The sequence below is a fragment of the Procambarus clarkii genome, chromosome 43, assembly GCF_040958095.1.
Source record: "Procambarus clarkii isolate CNS0578487 chromosome 43, FALCON_Pclarkii_2.0, whole genome shotgun sequence".
In the NCBI taxonomy this organism is placed as follows: domain Eukaryota; kingdom Metazoa; phylum Arthropoda; class Malacostraca; order Decapoda; family Cambaridae; genus Procambarus; species Procambarus clarkii.
The window spans coordinates 6089264-6104294 of NC_091192.1; the positions used below are offsets into that span (position 1 = coordinate 6089264).

A 15031-nucleotide genomic window follows, 5' to 3' on the forward strand; every position below is an offset into this window, starting at 1 on the left:
GAATAACTACATGTACTGACTTAGGATGTCAATACCGTTATCAAGAAGTGATAGTGTATATAATGAATCAGCGGTGTTTTGGGTTTAAACGTTTACCAAAAAGTCCATTTTTTTTTTTACTTATAAGCAGAGGTAAACTGTATAATACTATGATGAAATCCGTCATGTGATGAAGGCCGCATTTACCCTGGATAACCCAGAGAGAGGTTGTGTGACTAACAGTGCTAGTATTTTGTACTCTTTCATGTATAATTGTGAGTTGTAATTGTAGGCGTGTGTGTGTGTGTGTGTGTGTAAGGAGCGAGATGGTACGAGTGAGGTGTTGACTAGCACAGCTTTGCTGACAGCAGTACTTTCAACAAGGAAGCCTGTGTTATGGCTTGCCCGAGAACCCAGCGTCCACGCCCAGAGGTGACGTGGGCTTGTAGATTAGTCAGAGTGGAACCTTTGCAAGGGAGAGTACATCCAACCAGCTCCTCCATCCGGGCGGGTGATTAGCCATCACCCACCCCTGGGTGAACTTGTTAGTGAGGTAAGAGTGTCAGTAATGCATTGTCTTGATTGGATGTCTTAGTGGTGACGAGCTAGTGGAGTCTGACCCATTTAGCCATGTATGGTGTGGGCTAGTAGGGAGTGGGTGATCCCCCCCCCCCCTTTTAATTAGGTCAATATTGTCTTAAAATAATAGGATGTCAAAATGTTAAATAGTAAGAACTATGGAAATTGAAATAATTTGAAAGAATTCAATAAATGTCTATGTGTAGAATAACAAGCTTGACTTTTGTTCAGTCCTCTTTTTGAATCAATGTCACCTCAAGTAAGAGTTAAGGAAAGAAATAGCTAGATGAACAAGTAAGGAATAAAACAATGCGACAGGAACACTGCTTAAGTGGAATTAAGATTTAGTTTGCAAAAGAGACAGGTGGTGGCAGCTTATATTAGAATATGTAACGTAAAATTAACATCAATAAGAACATCAGTATAATAACATCATAGATAGATAATAGTCAGGCTACTCTCCCTACTCTTACTTACTCTCTCTATTACTTCTCCTCCTTCCTCCTTCCTTCTCTCCCTCCTGCCTCCCCTCTTCCCGTTCGTTCCCCGTTTTCTATTCCCGCTCGCCTGCCTCTCTCTCTCTCTCTCTCTCTCTCTCTATCTCAGTTCCTGCACCAACCTCCCCCATGTTCTATCCACCCATCCTTCATCCCTTTCCTTCCTCCTCCCCTCATTCTTCCTTTACTTTGCTTTACTTGACTTTTCTAACTCATCTCTTCCCCCGCCCCCGTTACATGACGTCATCGTGCTGTGGTAATTACACCTGGGTTATTGAGGTCATTCATTCCGTACCTCCCCCACCCTCATTGTCACCTCTTACTACCGTCCTGAACCTCTCTCCTGCACACTATCACTCCCTCTCTTACCCCTTGCTTTATTAAATCCCTCACTCCCACCCCCACCCCTCTCCCTCTCTCTCTCTCTCTCTCTCTCTCTCTCTCTCTCTCTCTCTCTCTCTCTCTCTCTCTCTCTCTCTCTCTCTCTCTCAACTCTGTAGAGCGACGATCTCTCCTCATGCGGGTCGGCGTTCAATCCCTGACCGTCCAAGTGGTTCAGCACCATTCCTTTCCCCCGTCCCATCCCAAATCCTTATGCTGATCCCTTCTAAGTGCTATATACTCATAATGAATTGGTGCTCTCTCCTGATAGTTCCCTTTCCCCTGGTTTGCCTGGTTGATTACACCACGAACCGGGAGGAATGGCCAGAGCCCGGGCCGCGGGGACATGGGTCCTCGCAATAACATTAAAATAACTCTCCCTTCCTCCCTCTCTCCCCAAGCCCATTACCCTTCTCTCTCACCGATCCAAGGACCAAGCCTCGAACCATAGTCTCCACTCCCAGCTATTCCTGCTCCCAAACACAAGAGCCTAAGCCAACCTTAAGCCTATACAGAGAGTATTCTCTGAGGAAGCTGGCATCTGGTCACCCCCCCCCCTGTATAAGGACCATGTATAAGGGACCCCTAGTATAGGAGACCCTGTGTCAGTAATCATACACAGACTTCCAATCTGTGTCTGTCAATACACACTACGCGAGTATGAATAATTATCTAGTTGAATGTATATGTTTCTATACACATTCAGCTTATACGGAATCTAATCACAATCATGAATATACATAAGATAGCAACTGATAATCATATTTATACACAAGATGACTAGCATCCAAAATATTATCCACGAGACCAACTAACTGTGAGAATTATAAACAAAACCTTTTCCTTAATCATACAATTGTTAAATAACGTTGTTGATTGCATATTACAAGCCCAGTAGTATCAGGGGAAGGCAGCCACACTACTACAAGCCCAGTAGTATCAGATGAAGGAAGTCACACTACTACAAGCCCAGTAGTATCAGATGAAGGAAGTCACACTACTACAAGCCCAGTAGTATCAGATGAAGGAAGTCACACTACTACAAGCCCAGTAGTATCAGATGAAGGCAGTCACACTACTACAAGCCCAGTAGTATTAAGGGAAGGCAGCCACACTACTACAAGCCCAGTAGTATCAGATGAAGGCAGCCACACTACTACAAGCCCAGTAGTATCAGGGGAAGGCAGCCACACTACTACACGCCCAGTAGTATCAGGGGAAGGCAGCCACACTACTACACGCCCAGTAGTATCAGGGGAAGGCAGCCACACTACTACAAGCCCAGTAGTATCAGGGGAAGGCAGCCACACTACTACACGCCCAGTAGTATCAGGGGAAGGCAGCCACACTACTACAAGCCCAGTAGTATCAGGGGAAGGCAGCCACACTACTACACGCCCAGTAGTATCAGATGAAGGCAGTCACACTACTACAAGCCCAGTAGTATCAGATGAAGGCAGCCACACTACTACAAGCCCAGTAGTATCAGATGAAGGCAGTCACACAACTACAAGCCCAGTAGTATCAGATGAAGGCAGTCACACTACTACAAGCCCAGTAGTATCAGATGAAGGCAGTCACACTACTACAAGCCCAGTAGTATCAGATGAAGGCAGCAGGACGTCAGACAAACTGCAGCAATATATCATGCCGTAACCCTGAGCTGACGGGCATAAAACACGGTGAATGCCTCATGTTTCAAGCCCTTCACAGAGGAGGTTGTATATCTACCAGATGATGAATAGCAACAATTACTCACAAGTAACTAAGCACAATCAAGTTGAGTAAGATGATATATTGGAAGAAATCGACTTGAATCAGATGAACTGCAATAAAAAATAATTATGTAGGCACGTTTTTTATATGCTACCTTTGATTTACATGTGACAGGTTTTGAGAGGTCATATCTCAAGTGAAATTCTTATCATAAGACTATTGCTATTTACAATAGAAAATGACAACTGAGTGAACAGTGTTTCGAATTCGTAGTCCTGAGGTTCCGGGTTCGATCCTCGGTGGAGGCTGAGACAAGCAAATCCTGGAATGCACCACCAGGGTGCCAGTTTATTGAGCAGTGCCACTCGTCCTGGAATGCGACACCTTTGTGTCAACTATTTGTGACACCTTTTGTGTCAACTATTACTCACAATTTGTACAGTATTCCCCCACTATTGTCCAGTTGTTCCAAACTGTCCAAGTGTCAAAACCTGTATATATATATATATATATATATATATATATATATATATATATATATATATATATATGTATATATATATATATACATATATATATATATATATATATATATATATATATATATATATATATATATATATATATATATATATATATATATATATATGAGGCACAACTCTCCTAAACACGAGAGTTAAGTATACAACTTTAGAACACTTTCCCACCAGGAGACTCGAACCCTAGCCAGCACAGAAGCCTTCCAGCAACTGGCATAACAGGTACGCCTTAACCCGCTCCACCACCCGCTCAGACCCTTAAAAGAGATGGTAATTTCGGAGTATTTAAATACCCCAAAGATCAACACCTCCCAAGAGCACCAGAGCAAGTGAGGGGTCATTTATACGTTAATTTCATCAAGTCCCTGTTAATATGGGAAGACACAGTGTCTCTGCTTAAGGCACAACTCTCCTAAACACGAGAGGTAAGTATACAACTTTAGAACACTTTCCCACCAGGAGACTCGAACCCTAGCCAGCACAGAAGCCTTCCAGCAACTGGCATAACAGGTACGCCTTAACCCGCTCCACCACCCGCTCTGACCCTTAAAAGAGATGGTAATTTCGGAGTATTTAAATACCCCAAAGATCAACACCTCCCAAGAGCACCAGAGCAAGTGAGGGGTCATTTTTACGTTAATTTCATCAAGTCCCTGTTAATATGGGAAGACACAGTGTCTGCTTAAGGCACAACTCTCCTAAACACGAGAGTTAAGTATACAACTTTAGAACACTTTCCCACCACGAGACTCGAACCCTAGCCAGCACAGAAGCCTTCCAGCAACTGGCATAACAGGTACGCCTTAACCCGCTCCACCACCTGCTCAGACCCTTAAAAGAGATGGTAATTTTGGAGTATTTAAATACCCCAAAGATCAACACCTCGCAAGAGCACCAGAGCAAGTGAGGGGTCATTTATACGTTAATTTCATCAAGTCCCTGTTAATATGGGAAGACACAGTGTCTCTGCTTAAGGCACAACTCTCCTAAACACTAGAGTTAAGTATACAACTTTAGAACACTTTCCCACCAGGAGACTCGAACCCTAGCCAGCACAGAAGCCTTCCAGCAACTGGCATAACAGGTACGCCTTAACCCGCTCCACCACCCGCTCAGACCCTTAAAAGAGATGGTAATTTCGGAGTATTTAAATACCCTAAAGATCAACACCTCCCAAGAGCACCAGAGCAAGTGAGGGGTCATTTATACGTTAATTTCATCAAGTCCCTGTTAATATGGGAAGACACAAGGAGGAAGGCTTCTGTGCTGGCTAGGGTTCGAGTCTCCTGGTGGGAAAGTGTTCTAAAGTTGTATACTTAACTCTCGTGTTTAGGAGAGTTGTGCCTTAAGCGGAGACACTGTGTCTTCCCATATTAACAGGGACTTGATGAAATTAACGTATAAATGACCCCTCACTTGCTCTGGTGCTCTTGGGAGGTGTTGATCTTTGGGGTATTTAAATACTCCGAAATTACCATCTCTTTTAAGGGTCTGAGCGGGTGGTGGAGCGGGTTAAGGCGTACCTGTTATGCCAGTTGCTGGAAGGCTTCTGTGCTGGCTAGGGTTCGAGTCTCCTGGTGGGAAAGTGTTCTAAAGTTATATATATATATATATATATATATATTGTGACGATAATCTCCTTCAAGAGATTGAGCCTGCTCTTCCCTCCAAAATTACGTCTTCACAATTATATAAAAAGACTATGGAAGAAATGTCCAACAACGACAACAACACCAGCAAGGCTTGCAAGGGTGAGCAGAAACGTATGCAGCCCGCCACCTGTTCGGACCCAAATCACCAAACTACCCGTTGATCGCTACGGCTCCGCTGATTGGTCGCCGGTCTGGCTGCACCTGCACTCGCCCCCCAATACTACCCGATGTCTGGGGTCGCCCCAACATCAGTCTTCAGAATGTTCCGTGCTTTCGTAGCCAGCACACCTCCCAGCTAGACTCTAGAGTGTACTGAGAGAGGTGGTGGCTTTAAGCCAATATTCCAGCACCTCCCACTTACTGTTGTATTGCACTTCTTGTTATTTTGCCTTAACGTAACTTTTCATTGTGTCATTTAAGTATTCTTATTATTTTGATTCATTGATTTTATTATACATATTTGTTTGTCCATATTTTCATGTTTTGATTTATTTAACGTAATTAAAATTTCATTGTTAAAGTTTTACTTGTGTTTTGTGTGTCTTCTCCTTACCTTACCACAGACGAAGTTCCAGTTTTCTATTTTTTTTTATAACTATGTGACGAGGCCATACCCCTAGCCTTAAACAGCCGAACACCAACGCGTTACCGTCACAAGTTATATGGGGGCCTGTCCTAGGAGCCTCACTCAGGTACTGGTGCCAAGTGGTAATTTATGGTAAGCGTATTTAACTCTGTTAACGTAGCTTTACTATTTTTCATTCAATTTCATTTTTTATAAGGTGCGGTGTATTGTGCATTACGAGAGTAACATATAGTGAAGGTGAGACAACTTTGGATTACGTGGTGACTGTAGGCCTCAGTCATACTCTTAATTGGTCATCTCTCCCTCCATGTTATTACTCGTATTTACCATCTATGTCCCTTGAATATTTCTCATTCTGACAGATCATCATATTGGTACCCTGGTACTGTGGTCTGCCCCGGGTCAAGAGTACCCAATCTTCTGCAATCTGACTGTAGGAGGACAAAGAGGGCCATAGTTCCTCTAGCTCGAACTTTAGTTGCTGAGTTGGGACCTCAGCAGCAGTTCTCGTCACAAGTTGACACCTCGCACCCCTACACGTCAGTCAGAGATGATGATACATACAACGGTAGGGAATTAGCTTATTTTTTCAGAGCACAAAAGTTCGCTAATTCTGTAAGTATCATATTAAATTCAGTGGGAAAAACTTGCTTTATGTCCTATAGAGACTTGGCAAGGTATGCCTACATCCTTGGACTACCAATTTTACTTTTGAAGCATTTAACTGTTTCATTTGTTTTCGAAACTTTGTTTCATTTGTTAGTAGGATTTTCTTGCCCTTATTCTCTTACATGAGTACCGGGTACAAGATTTCCTGCGCCCTTGATTTAATTTAATATCTTTCACTTAACGTTAAATTGTTAAAGATCACACAGGATAGGTACCAGTTGCCACGTTGTCCTGTTTCTGACATTTCATTATTGAACATTCGTGTACCTTTATTTGCTAATTTCACCATGTTTCGTCTCCAAACTTTCCGTGCAAATCCAGCAGGTGAAATAGGGACTTTAAGTCGTGCCAAGAGGACTGAACTACAAACTCTTGCACATGAGTATCAACTAGAAGTTCCCTACCAAGCCAACAAAAATGACCTACACAACCTGTTGCTGGATTACTATTTAGAGCAAGGTAAGATAGACTCTGAAACTCATGAAACTTACTATATTGCAGATAAAACTGATTTGGCAACGCTGAAACTCAAACTAGAGCTGGCCAAGATTGAAGAACGAACAGCTGCCATACGGAGGGAAGAACAAGAACGCGAAGCTGCTATGAGGAGAGACGAACGAGAACGCGAAGCTGCTTTGAGGAGAGAAGAACACGAACGCGAGGTCGCATTACTCCGTGAACGTGAACGAGTACAGCTTGAAACACTCCAGGAGCGGGAACGCTTACAGCTTGAAACCAAACAACGCGAGTTGGAAATACAACGCGAACATGACAAGCAACAAGCGACTCTGGCTCTAGAGTGTCGTCAACGCGAAATCGCCTTGGAAACTTCACACTTCACTCAACGCCAGCAAGCTACTGCCAATCTTCCCGTCAGTTTTAATATATCACATGCAAGTAAGTTAATGCCATCCTTTGTAGAAGCAGAAGTTGATGTGTTCTTTACCACCTTTGAAACCCTTGCTAATCAACTCAGTTGGCCTGTCGACCAATGGGCCACACTTCTCAGAGTCCATCTTACAGGTAGAGCTGCAGTCACACTCAGTACTTTGGCGTCTGAGAATGACTACTACACTCTGAAACAAGCAGTGTTGGACGCCTACCTCCTCTCTACTGAAAGTTATAGAAGGAAATTCCGTGACCACCTGAAGGCAAGTACCACTACCTTCCTCGAGTTTGCTAACACGAAACGGAGGTATTTCATGAAATGGCTGGAAGCAGCACATGTCTCTACTTTTACAGAACTCGTCAACCTGATGCTTGTTGAAGAATTCTTGAGACGTGTGCCGCCTCCTGTCCGCCTCTACTTAGCAGATAAAGAAGAAACCGACTACCTGAAGTGTGCTAAGTCGGCTGACACTTACAGCCTCATCCACCGGCTGACACCTGAACCATCCTCCAGTAAGAAGTCGTGGTACAGTTACGAGAAGGTGAGCCCCGATCAAGCTGGTTCACAACTGTACTGCAAGTATTGTAGACTCTATGGACATACCATAGACAAGTGTGGTAAGTCTCAATACAAGGGAACCACTGACCAACAACGACCCAAACCAACTCCTCCTAAGTCCGGTAAGCCTGTGATGAATGTTGGTGTTGATGTTAATGATCTTTCTCTTTTCAGTAACCACCTGTATACTGGAACTGTCTCTGCCAACGGTTCAAATCCGGAGGGACGTTTCAAATTGAAGATCTTGAGGGACACAGCGGCTCTACAATCGATCATCTTGAAGTCGGCTGTGCCCAACATAGTCTACACCGGGGAAACAGTCTTCATCACTGACCTCACTGCTACTACTCCATACCCTCTCGCCAGAGTCCACCTGGATTGTCCCTACGTGAACGGGGAAGTCCAAGTCGCCGTCAGGGAAAAGCCTTTTCCCATGCCTGGAGTGCAACTTCTCCTAGGCAACGACTTGGCAGAAGACCTGCAACCAACCAACCTGATCGTCATGGACAAACCCCAGGTGTGTAACTCTGTGCCAAGTAACCCTATTCTTGAGTATGTTCCAGCAGAGGTTCAAGAGAGTGAAGTTTCTCCTCCGGTTCTCGTGACCACCCGTGCACAAGCCGCACGTCCACAGCCAGCTGACTCTACTGCTACCGCTGTCCCTCAAGACCCTCAGAAACTACCCCCGCATCTGACCAAGTTGGAGTTCCGTAAGTTGCAGAGGGAAGATCTTACTTTAACACCATTGTTTTTCCAGGCTGAGACTCAACCCGACAGTATTCCTGGGTTCTTCCTAGAGAACGACTTGCTCTACCGCCGATATAGACCCAGTAAACTGAAGGAGGAGGACGATTGGGCCAACACCGAACAACTTGTGATTCCCACCAGCCTGCGGCCCACTATTCTACACCTGGCCCACGGATCATTCTCCCACTACGGCTTCAACAAGACTTACCATGGGATTCGTCAAGACTACTACTGGCCAGGTATGGTAAATAACGTCAAACAGTACGTAAAACAGTGTCATACATGTCAGATGGCAGGCAAACCGAACGTCTCCATTCCCAGAGCACCACTGATTCCCATACAGGTGCCTGCGGAACCTTTCCACAGACTCATAATAGACTGTGTTGGTCCTTTACCTCGGACCAGTTCAGGTAACGCCTACATCCTAACCATCCTGTGTCCTACCACCAGATTTCCCATAGCAGTTCCAGTGAAGAACATCACAGCTGCTACGGTTATCAAACATCTATTGAAGATCTTCACTCAATACGGATTTCCCAGGGAGATTCAAAGTGACTGTGGCACCAACTTCACCAGTGATCTCTTCAAAAGGACACTGGAGGAGTTCAACATCAAACAGGTATTGTCCAGCCCCTATCATCCTGCTTCACAGGGTTCTCTTGAACGTAGTCATCAGACCATCAAAGCACTCTTGAAAAAGTTTTGTAGTGAAACCTCGAAGGATTGGGATAAGCAGATTGACCTAATAATGTGTATTTTCAGAAGTCTCCCCAATGAGTCCCTAGGAGTATCTCCTTATGAGATGCTCTACGGCCGTAAGTGCCGTACTCCCCTTAAGGCTTTCAAAGACTCTCTCAGAGATGCCACCTTCAGTGAGCATCAGAATGTGCCCCAGTTTCTTCAAAACCTTCAACACATTCTAGAGAGAGTCCACCGCTTTGCCCATGATAATCTATTGAAAGCCCAGGTGAGAATGAAGACTCATTACGACCAGACCAGCAAAGTAAGAAAATTCAAGCCGGGAGACTTCGTCCTTGCTTATTTCCCTATCCCAGGTTCACCTTTACAAAACAGATTTTCAGGACCCTACTGCGTCAAAGAGTGCAGGAATAATAATAATTATGTGATAGAGACTCCAGATAGGCGGCGGAAGACCCAGCTGTGCCACGTCAACCTCCTGAAGCAATATAATGGTACTCCTCCCACTGTCTTGATTAACTATTCCACATTCACAGAACCCTACATCCACAGTGAGACCTTCCCAGCTTCTCCTCCCGAAAGCACTGACAAGGAGTCAGCGCTTTCTAATTCCGAAATCCTTAATGATCTTCCCAAATACTTTCAGGATAATCATAGTGCACCTCTCGTCAAGATCTTCAGAGAACATCAAGAGTTGTTCAGAGATGATCCCCAAGAGTGTAATGTTACCCAGCACGACATCCAACTGCTCCCCGACACCCGGCCGATTCGTCAACCCTTCTACCGAATCAGCCCGAGCAAGAAGGAAGTCATGCGTGCTGAGGTGCAGTACCTCTTGGACCATGGACTGGCTACACCTTGTGAGTCCCCCTGGGCCTCACCTTGTATCTTGGTGCCCAAACCCCAAGGTAAGGTGCGGTTGTGCACTGACTATCGAAAACTGAACTCTGTCACTGTCAAGGATGCTTACCCCTTGCCAAGGATAGATGACATCCTTGATGCCATTGGTAGTGCCCAGTACTTGTCCCAAGTGGACTTGCTTAAGGGGTACTATCAAGTGTGTCTAACGGAGCGCGCTAAAGAGATATCTGCCTTCATCACTCCTTTTGGACTTTTCAGATATGAACGCCTTCCTTTCGGACTATGTAATGCCCCGGCCACCTTTCAAAGAGCTGTCAACCGTGTCATCCAGGGCTTGGATAACACATACGCCTACCTGGACGATATCGTCGTAGCCTCCAACTCCTGGAGTGAACATCTGCTCCAGCTGCGACGTCTGTTCTCCAAGCTCCTGACAGCCGGCCTCACCATCAACCTGGGCAAGTCCACTTTCGCGAAAGGTAAAGTGCGTTATCTGGGTCATGTTATTGGGAGTGGCAGCATAGCTCCGTTAGACTCACACACTCAAGCCATCCTACAGTATCCACAGCCTACCACCAGGAAGCAGCTCCTGCGCTTCCTTGGTCTTGCCTCTTACTACCGTAGGTTTGTGAGGAATTTCAGTACAGTCGCCACACCTCTAATTCTATTAACCAGTCCCAAGCAACGGTATAATTGGACCATGCAGCAAACCGTTGCTTTCGAACAACTCAAATTCCTCCTCTGTTCTAACCCCATTCTCGCCTCTCCAGATATCACCAAGCCTTTCGTCCTTCATGTCGACGCCAGTGGTACCGGCGTTGGTGGTGTCCTGATGCAACTACGAGGCGAGGAGGTTCTACCTGTCAGCTACTACAGCTACAAACTGAAACCACACCAGAGGAACTACAGCACTATTGAAAAGGAGCTACTATCCATCGTCCTGAACCTCCAACACTTCGCTCCGTACCTACAAGGCGCCAGGTCTACCACCATCTTCTCAGACCACAACCCTCTCCGCTTCCTACATCAAGCCCAATTCACCAACCAGCGTCTTCTACGATGGGCTCTGTATTTACAAGACTTCAACCTGGAGATCCGCTATATCAAGGGTTCTGACAACACCATAGCCGATGCCCTCTCCAGAGTTTATGAAGTAGAAGCGACTCCATCCATTACTCCACCACATAACGACGTACTTCTTCCAGAACCGCAGGCTTCGGGGGAGAGTTGTGACGATAATCTCCTTCAAGAGATTGAGCCTGCTCTTCCCTCCAAAATTACGTCTTCACAATTATATAAAAAGACTATGGAAGAAATGTCCAACAACGACAACAACACCAGCAAGGCTTGCAAGGGTGAGCAGAAACGTATGCAGCCCGCCACCTGTTCGGACCCAAATCACCAAACTACCCGTTGATCGCTACGGCTCCGCTGATTGGTCGCCGGTCTGGCTGCACCTGCACTCGCCCCCCAATACTACCCGATGTCTGGGGTCGCCCCAACATCAGTCTTCAGAATGTTCCGTGCTTTCGTAGCCAGCACACCTCCCAGCTAGACTCTAGAGTGTACTGAGAGAGGTGGTGGCTTTAAGCCAATATTCCAGCACCTCCCACTTACTGTTGTATTGCACTTCTTGTTATTTTGCCTTAACGTAACTTTTCATTGTGTCATTTAAGTATTCTTATTATTTTGATTCATTGATTTTATTATACATATTTGTTTGTCCATATTTTCATGTTTTGATTTATTTAACGTAATTAAAATTTCATTGTTAAAGTTTTACTTGTGTTTTGTGTGTCTTCTCCTTACCTTACCACAGACGAAGTTCCAGTTTTCTATTTTTTTTTATAACTATGTGACGAGGCCATACCCCTAGCCTTAAACAGCCGAACACCAACGCGTTACCGTCACAAGTTATATATATATATATATATATATATATATATATATATATATATATATATATATATATATATATATATATATATATATTAGTTTAGAAAAGCTCCAAACACTAGTTACATATTCATAGTGCATATGCAAGGAACTGTTAATATTTATGTAATCCTGTAATCTATTTATAAAATATTTCGTGTGTTTCATAATTTTTGCACCATAAATCTGACACAATCTGGTAACACGCCTGACAACCCTCTAGCAGCTGTGTCTCGTACATCAGTGTACGGTGGCAGTGCCACACAGCTCACAGTGCCACACAGTGCCACACAGTGCTAGTGTCAGCTGCGGTGGCGTAAAGATGCCAAACAGTACTTTCCGAGCACCGGAAACTACAACAACAACTCACAATTACAAATTTCTATTATTTTAACGCCAACTTGGATTCAGGAATAACCTAACAAAATTATTATGGTACTTTGACAGGAAGACTTCAGTAAAGTTGCAGAAGGCAGACCGACAGAAAGAGTTCGACACAGTTCCGCTCACGAGACTCTTATACAAACTGTAAAAACTGACTGGCGTAAATGGGAGAGAGAACTGGGATGGGCACGTAGTGGCCCTGTAATAGCGAGCAGAGTCACAGTGAGAAAAGAAGGCGGAATGGTGAGGTGTTTGGGGCCCAATGGTCGGTGCCAGAGCTCAGCCTTTCTTATGTGTCAACGGCATGCCAGGAAATAGATTTTTTCATGTCAATCTTTATTAGTTATGTCAAACTATACGTAGGCTAACCTAATTAGTTACTGCAAACCTGGGAAAACTCTATTAAATGTAATAATTAAATTCGAGTTTCCTAACACAAGACTATATATAGAACCAATAAGCAACAATGTTACATGCATATAATGACAGAGTTTAACAACCGTGCATATAAAGTCACTAAATTTTTGTTCATTTCAGAAGGATTGGTGGAACTGCTCTCTGACGATTCAGATTTTCAGCTGCACTGTTCCAGATCATTTTAGGTCTCCAGGCACCTCCAGCCTGCTCCACACCTGGCCTTCATGTTGCAGACATCCAAAATAAACCTTTATGTGTTCTTTGAAAAAGAAATCCAAACTCTTACTTCCCTTAACGCAATGCATGAATACTCGTAATGACTTTATCCTAAACATGACTGTTTTGGTGTTGTGTAATTCACCTTTCATGTAGTTTTAAGACAAAAGTTCTGTTCTTGCCTCATTATTTCAAATTATTTCATGAACATATTATTTAACCATAGAAGTGTTGCACGAGGTATGCGAAGCGCAGTAACAATTCTTTACAATCATACACAACATTACAACACACCTCGTGATAGGAGGTCGAATTGTCTAAAAAGTTCAGACGGATGATTTTACGCTTGAATCTAAATCTAATGAGAGCTTAATTGCAGGAGTTCTTCCAACACTATACTGACTCAACATGAACCAAATAACTACAGCTTGAAATCAATTCTCTGATTTCTTAGACATTGTGGAGAACACTAAACCTGAAAGCATCCTAGCATCTCGAGACGTGGAACCCCTACTTACGAACATCCCTGTTAACACCATCATAAACTTAATCTCAGAATCTACCGTGACAACTTTACTCTAATGCAAGATATCCCAGAGTCTGCGCTCCATAATCTCCAGGAGATTTACACCATAAAAACTAAATTTCTAACTCTTTGGGGAGACATGTATACACAGATAAACGAAAAAGCCAAGGGGTCCACACTAAGAGTTTTCTTCGCTGACTTCTACATAGGAACACTAGAAGAAACCATCTTCAAAATCATACAGAAACCTCGCATCTACTGCAGATACATCGATGATATAATAATTATTTATTGTATCATCGATGTATCTGCAGTAGACGCGAGGTTTCTGTATGGTATTGGTATGATTGACTGTATGGTATTTTGATTGACACACACACACACATTCATGTGTGAAAGGCCTTCAAAAATTAATCCAAATAAAGGATGTACTTACCCAAGACAGTGCTTAACGTTACCCATGAACCAGGTACTGATGGTACTCTCCCTTTCCTCAATGTCTAAGAACTAAAAACACCGCCGTCACCACGCAAGTTTATATTAAACCCAATATCACTGGAATGTGTATGAATGGTCACATGGACTGCCCAGCTAGGTATAATACTAGTGTGATTAACTTAAATATAAGCAGAGCCCTTACACATTATTTTGTCTGGCATAACATGCATAAAGAATTGGACAGAAGCCTTCAATTACTAATAAAACAACGGGTGCACGAATAGAGAAATCAACACCCAATCAGAAGGTATTTAGAAATATGTTACAACAGAACAACAACCACAAGCAACCCCTTCCACAAAACTATTACAAAGCCACTATAACAAAGTTTACAAAGTTCACAGTGTAAAAATAAAGAATATAATTTCAAATGGAGTGAAACCGACAGCCCCAGACCAAAAATTGGACTTCATTATTTACTACCAAACATTATTATTTACAGCCCCAATAATCAGTGCAACCATTTATAAAAAGCAAACATACTTCATTGGGTCAATTTACATGTTAAAATGAAGTATGTTACCTTCGATCTTCCTATATTGGTCTGACCACCACAAAGCTTTCGAGAAGACAGACTACCCATCTACAAATCGGTGTCCTCAGAAAAAATATGCTAAGTGAACATAACACGACAATCATTAGGAACATGTTAGTAAATGATTACAAAATCCATACTAATTAAAGAAAAAATACGCATTTTAAA

At 43.5% G+C, this 15031-nt stretch overlaps 1 protein-coding gene and 1 long non-coding RNA gene across 7 annotated transcripts in view; one reads left to right on the top strand and one right to left on the bottom strand.

Annotated features, from left to right (window-relative positions):
* LOC123756005 (rho GTPase-activating protein 45) overlaps window positions 1-15031 on the bottom strand; it is a 975988-nt gene that overhangs the window by 388876 nt on the left and 572081 nt on the right. The window lies entirely within an intron of this gene.
* LOC138349972 (uncharacterized) lies at window positions 446-13361 on the top strand. The gene is made up of 3 exons (XR_011221944.1): window positions 446-532; window positions 12735-12914; window positions 13209-13361. It is a non-coding gene; the product is annotated as an uncharacterized lncRNA (long non-coding RNA).